This window comes from Peromyscus californicus, unplaced genomic scaffold, assembly GCF_007827085.1.
Source record: "Peromyscus californicus insignis strain IS unplaced genomic scaffold, ASM782708v3 Scaffold_4__1_contigs__length_199733344, whole genome shotgun sequence".
Lineage (NCBI taxonomy): Eukaryota > Metazoa > Chordata > Mammalia > Rodentia > Cricetidae > Peromyscus > Peromyscus californicus.
In genome coordinates this window covers 172,678,132-172,692,638 of record NW_026294562.1, presented here as the reverse complement: position 1 = coordinate 172,692,638, position 14,507 = coordinate 172,678,132, and the positions used below count along the sequence as shown (strand labels likewise).

The 14,507-nt window shown below is 40.4% G+C and overlaps 1 pseudogene; it reads left to right on the top strand.

Moving 5' to 3' along the window:
- The window catches only part of LOC128124090 (carcinoembryonic antigen-related cell adhesion molecule 1-like), a 75,498-nt pseudogene that overhangs the window by 25,876 nt on the left and 35,115 nt on the right, over positions 1–14,507 (top strand).

The window sequence follows — 14,507 nt, the reverse complement described above, 5'->3', positions numbered from 1 at the left end:
CCTAATGGCTCTGTGTAGCACTCTTAAGAGTCACTTGAACAGATGTGGTCACAGCAGCTCTCTCCTTACAGACCATATCTTGAACCCAAACATGCAATCTTGCAGAGGGCCCCTTCATTCTACCGACTCTGGGAACTGGCTAAGATCTCTGAGGGTGAAGGACTCTTAGCTCATCCCTTCCACTATTTGTCCACAGATCCAGTGACTCCACCCTCCATCCAAGTCAACAACACCACAGTCAAAACTAATATCTCTGTGTTCCTGACCTGCTTGTCAAATGACACTGGGGTCTCCATCCATTGGATCTTCAAAGGACAGAGTGTGAATCTCACAGACAGGATACATCTTTCCCACAACAACAGCACCCTCCAAATAGACTCTGTGAGGATTGAGGATTCTGGGTACTATCAGTGTGAAGTATCCAATCCAGTCAGTTCCGAAAGGAGTGACCCCATCCAGCTGGACATAATAGGTAAGTGACCTCTGCTCCCTTTTTACTCCATAGTGTTGGGGGTGGGAGCAGTTTCTTTATCAACAGAGTGCAGAATGGGTCAAAGTCACAAGGAGAAAAACATGGCTCAAGATACAAATACAGCCAGCTTGGTGATGGAGGCATGTTAATCTCATGATAACACACCAAGCAAGGTGAGCACAGTGCTGCATGCCTTTAACCCCAGCACACCAGAGGCAGAGACAGTTGGATCTCTATGAGTTCCCAACCACCCTGGTCTTTGTAGCCAGTATCAGGCTAGCCAGAACTACATAGTGAGACCCTGTCTCAAAAGAGAGAGAGAACGAAGCAGGAGGCATAGAGGTACAAGGCCACTCAACTGAATGTACCAGGTTCTGCTGACTCCCCATGGGAGACCTTGCCTTGGAGGAGGTGGGAATCAGGGGTGGATTGGAGGGGAACGCTTGGGGGCAGGAGGAGGTAGGACAGGGGAATCTGTGTTTGATATGTAAAATGAATAGAAAATCTCTCTATAAAAAAAGAAATACCAGGCTAGTCCAGATTACATTGTGAGATCCTGTCAATAATAACAATACATGTCAATATAGCAAATAAAAATGCAAAGTGATTAAGAGTTTAGTGTCTGAGTCAGAACACAGTCAAACCTCAGAACGTAGTAAAATATTCATGTTCCTACACACACATTCAAAACTTCTTTAGATTATTTCCAATACCTAATATGAATACTGCATAGACACTAGTCTTATTGGGTTGAGTACAGGACAAAGACAGGAGGAAACAATACATTTTTCACTGTAGACATACTTTTCCAAGTAGTTTGTTTCCAAGGTTTTGATCCATAAATATAAAATCCATAGATAGAAAGGACCTGTAATGATTTATTTTTAATACATTTGGATATTTATTCATTTTATGTACATGTCCCACACCAATGTGTGGGGTTCAGGGGACAGTTTGTGGATGCCAATTCTCCAGGGACAGGGGATTAAACTTAGGTGGGTGTACCAGCCCTTTATCTGCTAAGCCATTTCACTGGCCCACATTTGTTTGTGCATTTATTTCTGTGTGGCAGTTGGGGGTAGCTACAGCAGGCACTCTTCCCAACTGAGCCATCTCTGTGGCCCAGTTACTGAGTTTCTTATCCTCATGCTAACATTGACAGCATGACCTCCTTGCACAAGACTCTTTTTTCTGGTAACTGTTTTTGTTTTTGTTTTTGTGATGTGCAATAGTATGTGTATGTGTGTGTTTGTGTTTGTGTGTGTGTGTGTGTGTGTGTGTGTGTGTGTGTGTGTGTGTGTGTGTGTGTGTGTATGGTTTATGAGACTGGAGAGATAGCTCAATATTTAAGAGCCCAAAAGCTCTTCCAAAGGACAGGGGTTCAATTCCCAGCACCCACATGACATCTTATTACTGTCTCTAACTCAAGTTCCCAGGAAATCAACACCCTCTTCTGTCCTCCTCATGTACAAAACATGCATGTGGTGTAGAGACATATAAGCAGCCAAAAGGCCCATATGATGCATCTGGCATCATAACAAAGACATTTGAAATCCAATTTCAAGGTGCTCTCATCCCGTCTCTTAAAAGTCTCATGACTTTCAGCTCTGATCCATTTCAGGTCTTCGTTCTATGTAGAGTTGATTTGTATATGTTGTTAGGTGAAGGCTTAACTTCATTCTTTTACCTGTATATCACATTTTCCAAACATCCCTTGTTTAACTGATTATTCTTCCAACATTGTGCAGTCTTAGCAGCCTAATCAAAACTTATCTGGTCACAGAGGGTCAAATGGACAGCAAGAATGCCTTCCAATTTCTGCAACTCAATAGGACAACTCTGTTTCACACCAATTAATTCAAAAGAGCCAGCAGAAATGAATGTTTTTAACAAACATAAAAAGTGATAGATGAAATGCCCGATATGCCAACTGCTCAGATAAGACACACATGATAATATATATGCAAAACTGTGCCCCCTAAACACACATATTGATCATATTAACTAATCTTTAATTTAATCATGGCCAGTGTGCATGAGCACTTCTGGGCTTTCCAATTCTATTTCACTGATCTGTATGTCTGCCTTTATGTCAGCAGTAGACTATTTTGATGGTTGCAGCTTTGTACTAAAATTATGAAATCATGTGGGATGACCTGCAATTTTATTCTTGTTTTTTTTTCAAGATACTTTTAAGGCGAGGTATGGTGGTGCTTGCCTCTAACCCCAGCTGTTGGGAGCAGAGACAGGTGGATCTCTGGGAGTTTGAGGCAAGCTTGATCTATATAGTGAGTTTCAGGACAGCTAGAATGGACTTGCTATTTCTATGCAAAATGCCACTGGGGTTTTGATCTGATGTGCATAGAACTGATAGACTACATTCAGGGATATTGTCGCCTATTAAAAAAGTCTTTCAGGCTAGTTGGCTCATGCCTGTAAATCCAGCCACTCAAGAAGTTGAGGCAAGAGTATCAAGTTCTAAAAGTGCCTACCACAACCAATTCAAGGCCGGCCTGATTAATTTAGTGACATCCTGTTTCTAAATAAAAATTAGAAGGCAGAGCTTAGAGTACAGTTCAGTGGTAGTGCATTGCTTACCATACACAAAGCCCTGGGTCAATACCATTGCTGTAGAACAACAGTAATAATGAGGTTAAGTCTTCCAACCCATCAACCCCAATGGCTGTCATTTCTTGTCTTCTTTCATCATCTCTTATTTGGTAGTTTGCTGAGTGTAAGGCTTTTATCTCCTTGGTGGAGTTAATTCTAAGTATTTTATTCTTTTTGGTGCTTTCATAAATAAATACTTTCTTCATTTCCTTTCCGATTGTTCATTGTTAAGGCTGGGACTATTGCTCAGGGGCTGAACACTTGCCTGGCATGCATGAGGCCCTAGCCAAGCTCCACTACTGTCAGGAAAAATGAAAATCCAATTGTTCATGGTCAATAGTAGTATACAGAAATATGGCTCACTTGTGCATGTTCATTTCATTAGCCAACAAATTTACTAGTTTTGCTCATTTAGTTCTGAGAACTTTCTGTAGAATGTTAAGGATTTTCTATGAACAAGTTCCTGTCATCTACAGATAGGTTTAGGACCTCATAATTGGGCACCTTCATTTCATTGTCTAGCCTAATGGTTCTGTGTAGCACTCCTAAGAGTCTCCTGAGCAGAAGTGGTCACAGCAGAATCCTGTGTTCTTCCTCATCTTAGAGAGAAAGCTGTCAGTCTCCCCACTGCATATGATGTTGGCTGTGGGTTTCCATGTGTGGCCTTTGTTACATGAGGCTGGACTTCTATCATGTTTCAGTGTTTTTATTATCAAAGTCTGTGAAATTTTGTCAAATTTTTGTTGATCCAGTCTTATTGGTTATACAGCTATTCAATTTTGTTTCTTTCACGATTCCATCTCTAAAGAATCCAGGTTTGTAGGAATTTGTCCATTGCATCTAGGCCACTAAACAGTTAGCATATAACTACTGAGTGCTCTTGAAATTCTTCATATTCTTGAGAATGGATGGTAAGGTCTCAAATTGTATTAATATCCATCTCCTTTTTTCAGTTAATCTGGGAAAAGGTTGCTAATGTTGTTAATCATTTTTGAAGACCAACTTCTGGTGCATCAGCTTTCTTTACAGTTACTCTATTCTCTGTTTTGTTTATCTTCATCCTCATCTTTAGTTTTCTCCTTCCACTAGGATGGGGGAACTTTTAGGGGGGCAAGTGTAGATATAACTGACAGTCTTATTAATGAGAAACACAGAACCAATGCAAAGAAGAAAGCGAAGAGATCAGAGCTAAGAACCTTACCCGCCTGCTGCAGCTATCCTCTTCAGCCAAGAGACCTCTCCGAAAGAGACCTACTTCCTGTCTGTTTGTCTTTATATAGACTTTCTGTTCTGCCTTCTCATTGATTGTAAAACCAACCACATGACTGCCTCGTCACTGCCTGTCTGTACAGACCTCCAGACACACATTGGAGCATGTGTCTCCAATGCTGGCTGTATCCTTGAACACAGAGAGATCTACCTAGCTCTGCCTACCAAGTGCTGGGATTAAAGGTATGCACCACGAACGCCCAGCTCTGCTATGGCTTGCTATTAGCTCTGACCCCCAGGCAACTTTATTTATTAACATGCAAATAAAATCACATTTCAGTACAAATAAGATATCACCATAGGCAAGGGTCTAATTATATAACCCAGACTTGCCTCAAATTCACAATCCTCCTGCCTCAGTCTCTGATGCTAGGATACTAGGTTATATCACATCCTTCACCTGTCTCATAGTAGTTTTTAAAGACTTAATGTGATAATCAAGTAACCTTTTTATGGCAAAATACCATACACAGAGGAAGAAAAAAATGTTAGCTGCAATTATTCCCACAACTAGTGTTAGCCTTGAAGCAAGGTAGCCAGGTCTATCTCTGATTAACCATACAGATTTAAGTAATTTTTGAAAACCACTTTAAGCTCCAGTTTTTCATCCTCTGAATGGAAATAATTTCTATGTGACAGATTCATCATATAGATGAAACCAGATACAACTACTGGGCTAGTCACATTATAAATACCATACCACCTTGGTCAACATTAGCATTAATAATCACTCTTGAACCGACTGGTGAGGTTTGAGCCCCAAATTGTTACAACAAGGAGTAAAAAGGTTAGTACGGCATTGGTACATAAGGGGTGTGGGGAGACACAGTTATCCAAAAGGTGAAGCCACTGTAACATGGTTACTAAATGAAAATGGGAGAGAAAAAAGCAGGGGGCGGGGAATGTGATGCAAAATTTCTAAACCTGGTAATTTACTAGTTTTCATCCTCCAGGATGTGACCATGATGGGCTGAGACAAGCGAGGTATTAGTGGAGGGATATATTTGTGAAGGTGAGCCTGGGATAGCCCTCAGGACACATGCAGATATGATCTCTGTGGAGGCAGAGAAGGAGGCATGACGCAGATTGCAGTGCAGTTCCAACAGAGCTTCTGCAGGTTAGAGGCTCAGTTCTCCACAGTAACCAAGCAGAGGGGAATGGGGTCTCACAGGGTCTGCCTTGCTTTCCTACTCCACTGCAGAAACAATAGTCTCTGCAGAGGAGCTGGTCCATTGAGAGTCAATAGCCTGGGCCTTCTGTCACTTAGATCACAGCCACAAGAGACCACTTATTCATGGCTGCAACAACTGAGACCTTGAGAAAACATATAGCTATGGAAACACTGGATATTCAACACACAAAATCGCAATCGCCCTGTCTCACCTTCCCATAGCTTTACGTGATTGCTTGGAAGAAATTGATGGAATCTGGAGATTGGAAGGAAAGGGAGAGAGAACCTAGAAACACAGAGAGGTGGAAAGGACACTTGCTAAGATCCTCTCACTTCAACTCACCCAATCAGTCTTCCCCAGCAAGGTGGGAAAGTGTTTATCAGCTGTAGGAGTTTTCTGGTAGAAATTTCAGGGTCACTTTTGTATACTATGGTATCTTCTGCAAATAGGGAAGGTTTGATTTCTTCCTTTCCAATTTGTATCCCCTTGATCTTCTTTCGTTGTCTTATTGCTCTATCTAGAACTTTGAGCACTATATTGTATAAATATGGTGAGAGTGGACAGCCTTGTCTTCTTCCTGATTTTAGTGGAATCGCTTTGAGTTTCTCTCCATTTAATTTGATCGTGGGTGTTGGCTTGCTGTAAATTGCCTTTATTATGTCTAGGAACGTTCCTTGTAATCCTGATCTTTTCAAGACCTTTGCCATAAGGGGTTTTGAATTTTGTCAAAGGCTTTTTCAGCATCTAATGAGATGATCATGTGGATTTTTTTCTTCAGTTTGTTTATATGGTGGATTTCATTGACAGATTTTTGTATGTTGAACCATCCTTGCATCTGGAATGAAGTCTACTTGATCATGGTGGATAATTTTTTTGCTGTGTTCTTGAATTCAGTTTGCCAGTGTTTTATTGAGTATTTTTGCATCAATGTTCATGAGGGAGATTGGTCTGCAATTCTCTTTCTTTGTTGCATCTTTGTGTATCAAGGGTAACTGTAGCCTCATAAAAAGAGTTTGGCAATGTTCCTTCTGTTTCTATTGTGTGGAACAATTTGAAGAGTGTTGGTATTAGCACTTCTTTGAAAATCTGGTAGAATTCTGTGCTGAAATCATCTGGTCCTGGGCTTTTTCTGGTTGGGAGATTTTAATGACTGTTTCTATTTCCTTAAGGGTTATAGGTCTATTTAAATTGTTTATCTGGTCTTGATTTAATTTTGGTATATGGTACCTATGGAGAAAATCATCCATTCTTTTAGATTTTCCAGTTATTTGGACTACAGGTTTTTGAAGTATGACCTATTGATCCTCTAGATTTCCTCATTGTTTGTTGTTATGTATCCCTTTTCATTTTTGATTTTGTTCATAAGGATGCTCTCTCTTTACCTTTTGATTAGTTTGGACAAGGGCTTGTCTATTTTGTTGATTTTCTCAAAGAACCAACTCTTTGTTTTATTGATTCTTTGTGTTGTTCTCTTTGTTTCCATTTTAGTGATTTCTGCCCTCAATTTGATTATTTGCCCGCATCTATTCCTCCCATGTGAGTTTGCTTCTTTTTGTTCTAGAGCTTTCAGGTGTGCTGTTAAGTCACTAGTGTGAGATTTCTCCAACTTCTTTATGTAGTCATTTAGTGCTATGAATTTTCCTCTTAATACTGCTTTCATAGTGTCCCATAAGTTTAGGTATGTTGTACACTCATTTTCATTGAATTCTAGGAAGTCTTTAATTCTTTTTATTTCCTCCTTGACCCATTGGTGATTCACTTGAGTATTATTCAGTTTCCATGAGATTGTAGACACTAATTTTTTTGTTGTTGTTGAAATATAACTTTAAGCCATGGTGGTCTGATAAGATACAGGAGGTTGTTTCAATTCTTGTATCTGTTGAGATTTGCTTTGTGACCAAGCATGTGGTCGATTTTAGAGAAGGTTTCATGGGGTGCTGAGAAGAAGGTATATTCTCTTGTGTTAGTGTGGAATATTCTGTAGATATCTATTTATTCCATTTGAGACATAATGTCTGTTAATTTCCTTATTTCTCTGTTAAGTTTCTGTCTGGCAGACCTGTCCATTGGTGAGAGTAGGGTGTTGAAGTCTCCCACTACTAGTGTATGGGGTTTGATGTGCGATTTAAATTTTAGTAATGTTTATTTTACAAATGTGAGTGCCCTTGTATTTGGGGCATAAACATTCAGAACTGAGACTTCATCTTGTTAGATTTTCCCTGTGATAAATATGTAATGTCCTTCCCGATCTCTTTCAATTGATTTTAGTTTGAAGTCTATTTTGTTGGATATTAGGATAGCTACACCAGCTTGCTTCTTAAATCCATTTCATTGGAAAGTCTTTTCTCAGCCTTTTATTCTGAGGTAGTGTCTGTCATTGAAGTTGAGGTGTGTTTCTTGTATGCAGCAGTACGATGGATCTTGTTTTCTTATCCATTCTGTTAGCCTGTGTCTTTTTATAGGTGAATTGAGACCATTGATATTATTGGATATTAATGACCAGTGATTGTTAATTCCTGTTATGTTTTGGTGGTAGTGTTGCATGTTTTCTTTCTTTGGTATTTGTTGGTGTGGGACTATCTATTGCCTGTGTTTTCATAGGTGTATCTGACTTCCTTAGGTTGGATTTTTCCTTTTATAGCTTTCTGTAGGGCTCGATTTTTGGAAAGATATTATTTAAATCTGGTTTTTATCATGGAATATATTATTTACTCCATCTATTTTGATTAAGAGTTTTGCTGGGTATAATAGTTTGTGTTGGCATGCATGGTCTCTTAGTGTCTGCTTAACAACTGTCCAGGACCTTCTTGCTTTGAGAGTCTCCATTGAGAAGTCAGGTGTTATTCTTATGGGTCTGCCTTTATATGTTACTTGGCCTTTTTCCTTTGCAGCCCTTAATATTTTTTCTTTATTCTGTATGTTTAGTAGTTTGATTATTATTTGGTGAGGGGACTTTTTTTGGATCCAGTCTATTTGGTGTTCTGGAACCTTCTTGTATCTTTAAAGGCATTTCCTTCTTTAAGTTGGGAAAGTTTTCTTCTATGATTTTGTTGAATAAATTTTCTGTGCCTTTGAGTTGGTATTCTTCTTCTATCCCTATTATTTTTAAGTTTGATCTTTTCATGGTGTCCCAAATTTCTTGGATATTTTGAGTCATGACTTTGTTGGCTTCAGTGTTTTCTTTGACTGATGAATCTATTTCCTCTGTCATATCTTCAATACCAGAGACGCGCTCTTCCATCTCTTGCATTCTTTTGCTTATGCTTGCATCTGTAGTTCCTGTTCATTTACTCAGATTTTCCACTTCCAGCATTCCCTCAGTTTGTGTCTTCTTTATCGTCTTGATTTTAGTTTTCAAATCTTGAACTGTTTCCCTCACTTGTTTAATTGCTTTCTCTTGGCTTTCTTCAACGATTTCATGATTTCTTCCAATTTTTTTTGACTTTTCCTCGAATTTTTTAAGGGATTTCTTCATTTCATCTTTAAAGATCTCTATCATGATCTTAAGGTCATTTTTAAGGTCGATTTCTTCTGTATTGGGACATTCAGGTCTTGCTGATGTAGGTTCTGATCGAGCCATTTGGTTTTTATGTTGTTGACTGTATTTTTGCACTGCCATGTCCCTATATCTTTCTCTACTTGGTGCAAGTGGTGTCTGTGTCTGAGAGAACCTCTCTTGGTGTGATCGATACTCTTGGTCAAGTGGGAGCTGTTGGTCTAATCAGTGCTGATGGACTCTTTGTCTCAGGGGGTGTGTCTGTGTCTGAGGGAGCCTCTCTTGGTCTGATGGATACTCTTGGTCCAGTGGGAGCTCTTGGTCTAATTGGTGCTGATGGATTCTTTGTCTCAGGGAGCAGTTCTCAGTCCAGTTGGCGCTCGTGGGCTCTGTCTCAGGAAGTAGCTGCAATCTCAGCATGTGGGTGGGTTGGGAGGGGTGGTGTAGCTGGAGTTTACACCAGTCTTGCCAAGCCCCACAGACCCCACAACCACTTATAAAATAATCACTCAGAAGCTCATATTAACTAAACTGCTCAGCCATTAGCTCAGGCCTACCATTGTCTAGCTGTTACACATAAACTCAGCCCATTTCTGTTAATCTCTATGTCGCCATGTGTTCCATGGCTTTACCTTCTGCCTTTACATTCTGCTCCCTGGATGACAGCCTGGCATCTCTGCCCTGCAGCCTTCTACTTCCCAGACTTCCCTTCTCTCTTTGTCCTGCCTATACTTCCTGCCTGGCGACTAGCCAAGCAGTGCTTTATTTAATCAATCAATCATCCACAGCACTTCCCCCCTTTTTTTCAAAAAGGAAGATTTTAACTTTAACATTGTAAAATTACATATAACAAAACAATTATCAAGCAAGAATTACAGTTACAGTATCTAGTCTATTTATAATATCTAGTCTATTTATATTTGGCAAAATTAAAGAAGATATCCTATCTATCTTATATTTGTGAGTCTAAGGTTTCATATCTAACTTATCTCTTATCATAACTAAGGAAATTATACCACTACAGAGTGGGGCTTATGGCTGGTGTGTTTGGGTATGAGGATAAAGACTCACCTCTTAGTCCATTTGGGGTGCTGGCAGGCTCTCTCTGAGGGAACAGTTGCAGTCTGAGAGGTTGGGTGGTATTTAGGAGATGTGGGGCTTTTGGGGTACAGGGTCTGGTGGGGGATGGTGGTAGTGTGACCTGTCTGCAGGAGGCCTGCCTATTGGCTTGAGACTGGGACTGCAATGGGTGGTGGTGTGGGTGCTCAGGGTTGTGACCCCGGACCCCACCTAGACTAAGACTCATCTCTTAGTCTAATCGGGTGCTGACAGGCTCTGTCTGAGGGGACAGTTGCAGTCTCGGAGGATGGGTGGGATTTGGAGGAGGTGGGCTCTGTTTCAGGGAACAGTTGCAGTCTCCCAGACTCACGTTTTATAGTTTGATATAAATATAATATTACCCGTGCAATAAATGTATTGCAATATATATGTATGTACATATATATTATGATTGGTTTGGGGGACTGTGAGGAAACTGTCATTGACAGTTAGTTCTGATAGTTAATCTGTATATATGATGAGGAACTCAGCTCAATAAATGAGTTCTGAATAAACAGAATTCATATTTCCTGCTCTGCATGTCAGCGTTTGACTTCCATTGTGTCAGGGTTAGAAGGCAAGCTAAAAGTGAAAGGTTGGTGATCTATAGGGTGAGGAGGTATGGTGAAGAAGCAATCTTGTAAGTCTATGACAATTATATTTTGAATTCTAGGGGTGGCTGTGGGAGATGGCAAACCAGGCTGTGAAGATCACCTTGGCTCCAATAAAGTCATTTAATATTTTAAGGTCTTGTAACAGCCTGTAAGCCTGATTTTTTTTCTAATCAACAAATATTGGGGTGACTCAAGGGCCGGTGGGAGGCTTTATATGCCCTATTTTTAAGCTTCTCTTCCACCAGACAAGTAGCAGCTACTATTCTGTCAGCATTCAAAGTCCATAGTTTAACCCAGATAGGAGCATCAGATTTCCATGTAGTGGGGTCAGCAGTCAACAGTGGCCCCTTGGATAAATTTTGATACCCTATGTCTTGGCTATCATTTATAATTTCTAGAATAATGGGCTCAATTATGCCTTTGGTTTGTTTACTCAAGTTCTTTTAAGTTAAACACTCATCTACAGCATTTGAGCTGATATTAGTCCATAGCACAGATTAATGATACACCAATTAATTTCAGCATGTCTCTTCCCCACAGAGTGTTAAGTATAAAGAGGATGACCTGTGGGCAGAATGTGCCATAATATTATCTATCTGACCATTTTAATATTTCTGAGATTTGGGTTACAATATTAGCTTGACCTAGACTTATAAGAGATGAAGAAGTAATAGTCATTTTAAGTACTTGGCCAATCATTTTCTGAAATGTAAGAAATGTCTATGCTTATGTCTAGCAAGTCAATTATTTTTTTCCCTGTATTTTAAGGGTTTAGTTGGTCTGTAATATTTAATTTCCTGAACCCAGAAGACCATAACATTAGAATCCAAACTGGCAGCTCCCTTAGGCGCTGCCCTGTAGAATCTGAATTGTTTTTGTAGCAGGTTTACAATAATCTTAATTTCCCCAGTAAAGTCAGGATCAATCATTCCTTGGGCAATTATTATACCTTTAACAGTGGAGGAGCTATGGCCTATTATTAGCCCCAGGTCTCTTCTGGGGGACGTCTGTAGACTAATGTATTAATGCATACATAAGTCTATTTCTAAAGCCTGTATATCTCAGATCTCAATAAAAACTTTATCCATAGATCTAACTTAGGCATCCATCCTCAGTATCTCTAGGTTATTTACTGAGACGTGGGTATTATTTATACCATATCTAGATGTATATATGTTTTATTTATCTATCCCAATAACTGGCAATTCATATATCATAAGTTATTTTTTAACTTTCCTAAACGGTCGCTATATCTAAACTTTTATACCCTTGTAAAAACTTTACATCCAAAAGCATCTATGTATTTAATTAGTCAGGAGACATAGGTGATTGATTATTGAGACCAGCCAATGTAAAGTGAATTTCTTTTAATGAAGGAACAGTAAAAGGCCCTTTTGAAATCTGTTGGGTGAGCTATCTTTTATTTGAAATTGGATAGCAAGGCAAATTATCTTCAGACCTGGTAAATGGAAATATTATCTAAATGATCTCAAAGTATAATGTGGACTAAACCCTGGCAGTTAGAGGCATGATATAGTTTAAAGTGGGAAGCTTAAACATTTAAAAAATGTCAGGGGTAAAGTAAGGAATTTATTCTATTAATATTCAGCATATTTAGCCTGTTTCTAAACATAGTTTTGTATAGAGAATTTGATCATTTATAAGATGATCAAGCTTTAACTTGTATCCTAATAACAATCTTTAATAGCTTATAATTTATATACGACTTATCTTTAAGAATGTACAGTTTAGGTCAGCCAACCATGTGCATTTTCACAATGACTACTGGTGTTAAGCATGTTTTTGTTTTTTGGTTGTGAGACAGGGTCTCACTATATACTCCTGGCTGGCTAGCTTCGAATTCTCAGAGTACTGGGATTGAAGGTGTGCACCACCATACCTGGCCCGTAAGCATTTCTTTTATCTTTTTTTCATTTTTGGTTTTTTGAGACAGGGTTTCTCTGTGTAGCTCTGCACCTTTCTGGAACTCGCTTTGTAGAGCAGGCTAGCCTGGAACTCACAGAGATTCTCCTGCCTCCGCCTTCCGAGCGCTGGGATTAAAGGTGTGCGCCGCCGCCGCCGCCGCCGCCGCCGCCGCCGCCACCGCCGCCGCCACTCAGCTTTATCTCCCATTTGTTATGGTGAGACATTGAAAATTTTTCTTGGCTACTCTGAAATATACACTGCCATTGACTACAATTCTCTATGGGTTACTTCTAACCCGCTCCTCTTTCCAATATGATATTTACATATTGTTACCAACAGCTCCTTGGTGATTCCTTCCCACAGCCAGTTTAGCCTTATGTATTTATTTATCAATTATATATACGGTGTTCTGCCTGCACACCAGAAAGGGACACCATATTTCATTATAGATGGTTGTAAGCCACCATGTGCTTGCTGGGAATTGAACTCAGGACATCTAGAATAGCAGCCAGTGCTCTTAACCCCTGAGCCATCTCTCCATCAGGGATTATTTCCTGCAGGAAAATACTAGTAGACACTGCTTGGTGGAAGGTCAGGTCATTGTTCACATTTAAGGTTAACTTACAGGATTAGCAATGATCATTTACCATGTTCCCTATTATAGGGAAACAGACAGGAAACACAGCCATTGAGTCAGGGTCACATAGGCCATCAGTGGCACAAGCTATCTGTCCACAACCACATCTCCAGCTTCCCCACCATGGAGACCTTCACTCCTCTACATCATTCATAGACTCAGGATTCTTATAGGGCTCCCAGATTCATGTCAATCAACATCAAACACCTGACAAGAATGGCCCACCTGTGGCCCAGCCAGACCTAAATGTCAGCCAGATCCTGAGCTGTGTGAGATCTCTCACAGGCTGTCAGATTTCTCAGGGAAGCTCAATTGGAAGGCTCATCATAACCTGTCTGTAGGACAGCCCCGAATGGAAAAGGCTTGGAGGGCTCTGGTTTATACTAAGCAGGGGAGGTCAGTGTAGCCGGAGGGAATCACACATTGTGTCTCAAGGCAGGCAATGGGTCAGTGAGGACCAGGAGATAAAATGAGGTCTCTCATTCTAAGTCTTGAGTCTGACAATCACCAAACACTGCAGCTCAGTTCACTCATGAGAAAGTCCTGGCTATTCCAATACACAGCACAGGAGGCCCCATTATCTCTGAGCACTCAGCCACTCCATCTGCCTTTAACTTGCTTCCTGCCTGATTATTTAAGGATTTGGGTCAGCTGGGAGTTAAGAGACTATCTCTGGTTGTAAGAGGCCTTTGCAAGAATCAGAAGTACCACAAAGGGCCATCATCTCTTTTGGTCAACACAGTACTGCTACCCAAGTCCATCACCACAACCAACAATTCCAATTTCATGGAGGATGAGGACTCAGCAGCATTAATGTGTGAGCCTAAGACTCAGAATATAACCTACCTGTGGAGGATAAATGACCAAAACATCTCAGAAGAGGACAGGCTGAATCTGTCTGAGGTTAACAGGACTCTCACTTTACTCAGTGTTGTGAGGACTGACACAGGACCCTATGAATGTGAACCTGGAACCCAGTGAGGGACTCCCCAAGTGATCCATTCTCTCTGAACATTACCTGTAAGTATTTTCTGTTTCATCCTGGCCCCAACTGCCTAAATACAGAGGGCTAGATCTACCACACTCGGTCCCAATCCCTTGGATTTATGACACTGACCTACCATACAGATACCTAGGCTGCCAGGGAATCAGGTGCCAGCCCAAGCATATGTGGACAGGCCCAGCATTGAGCTTGAATGGGCTCCAGGGACTT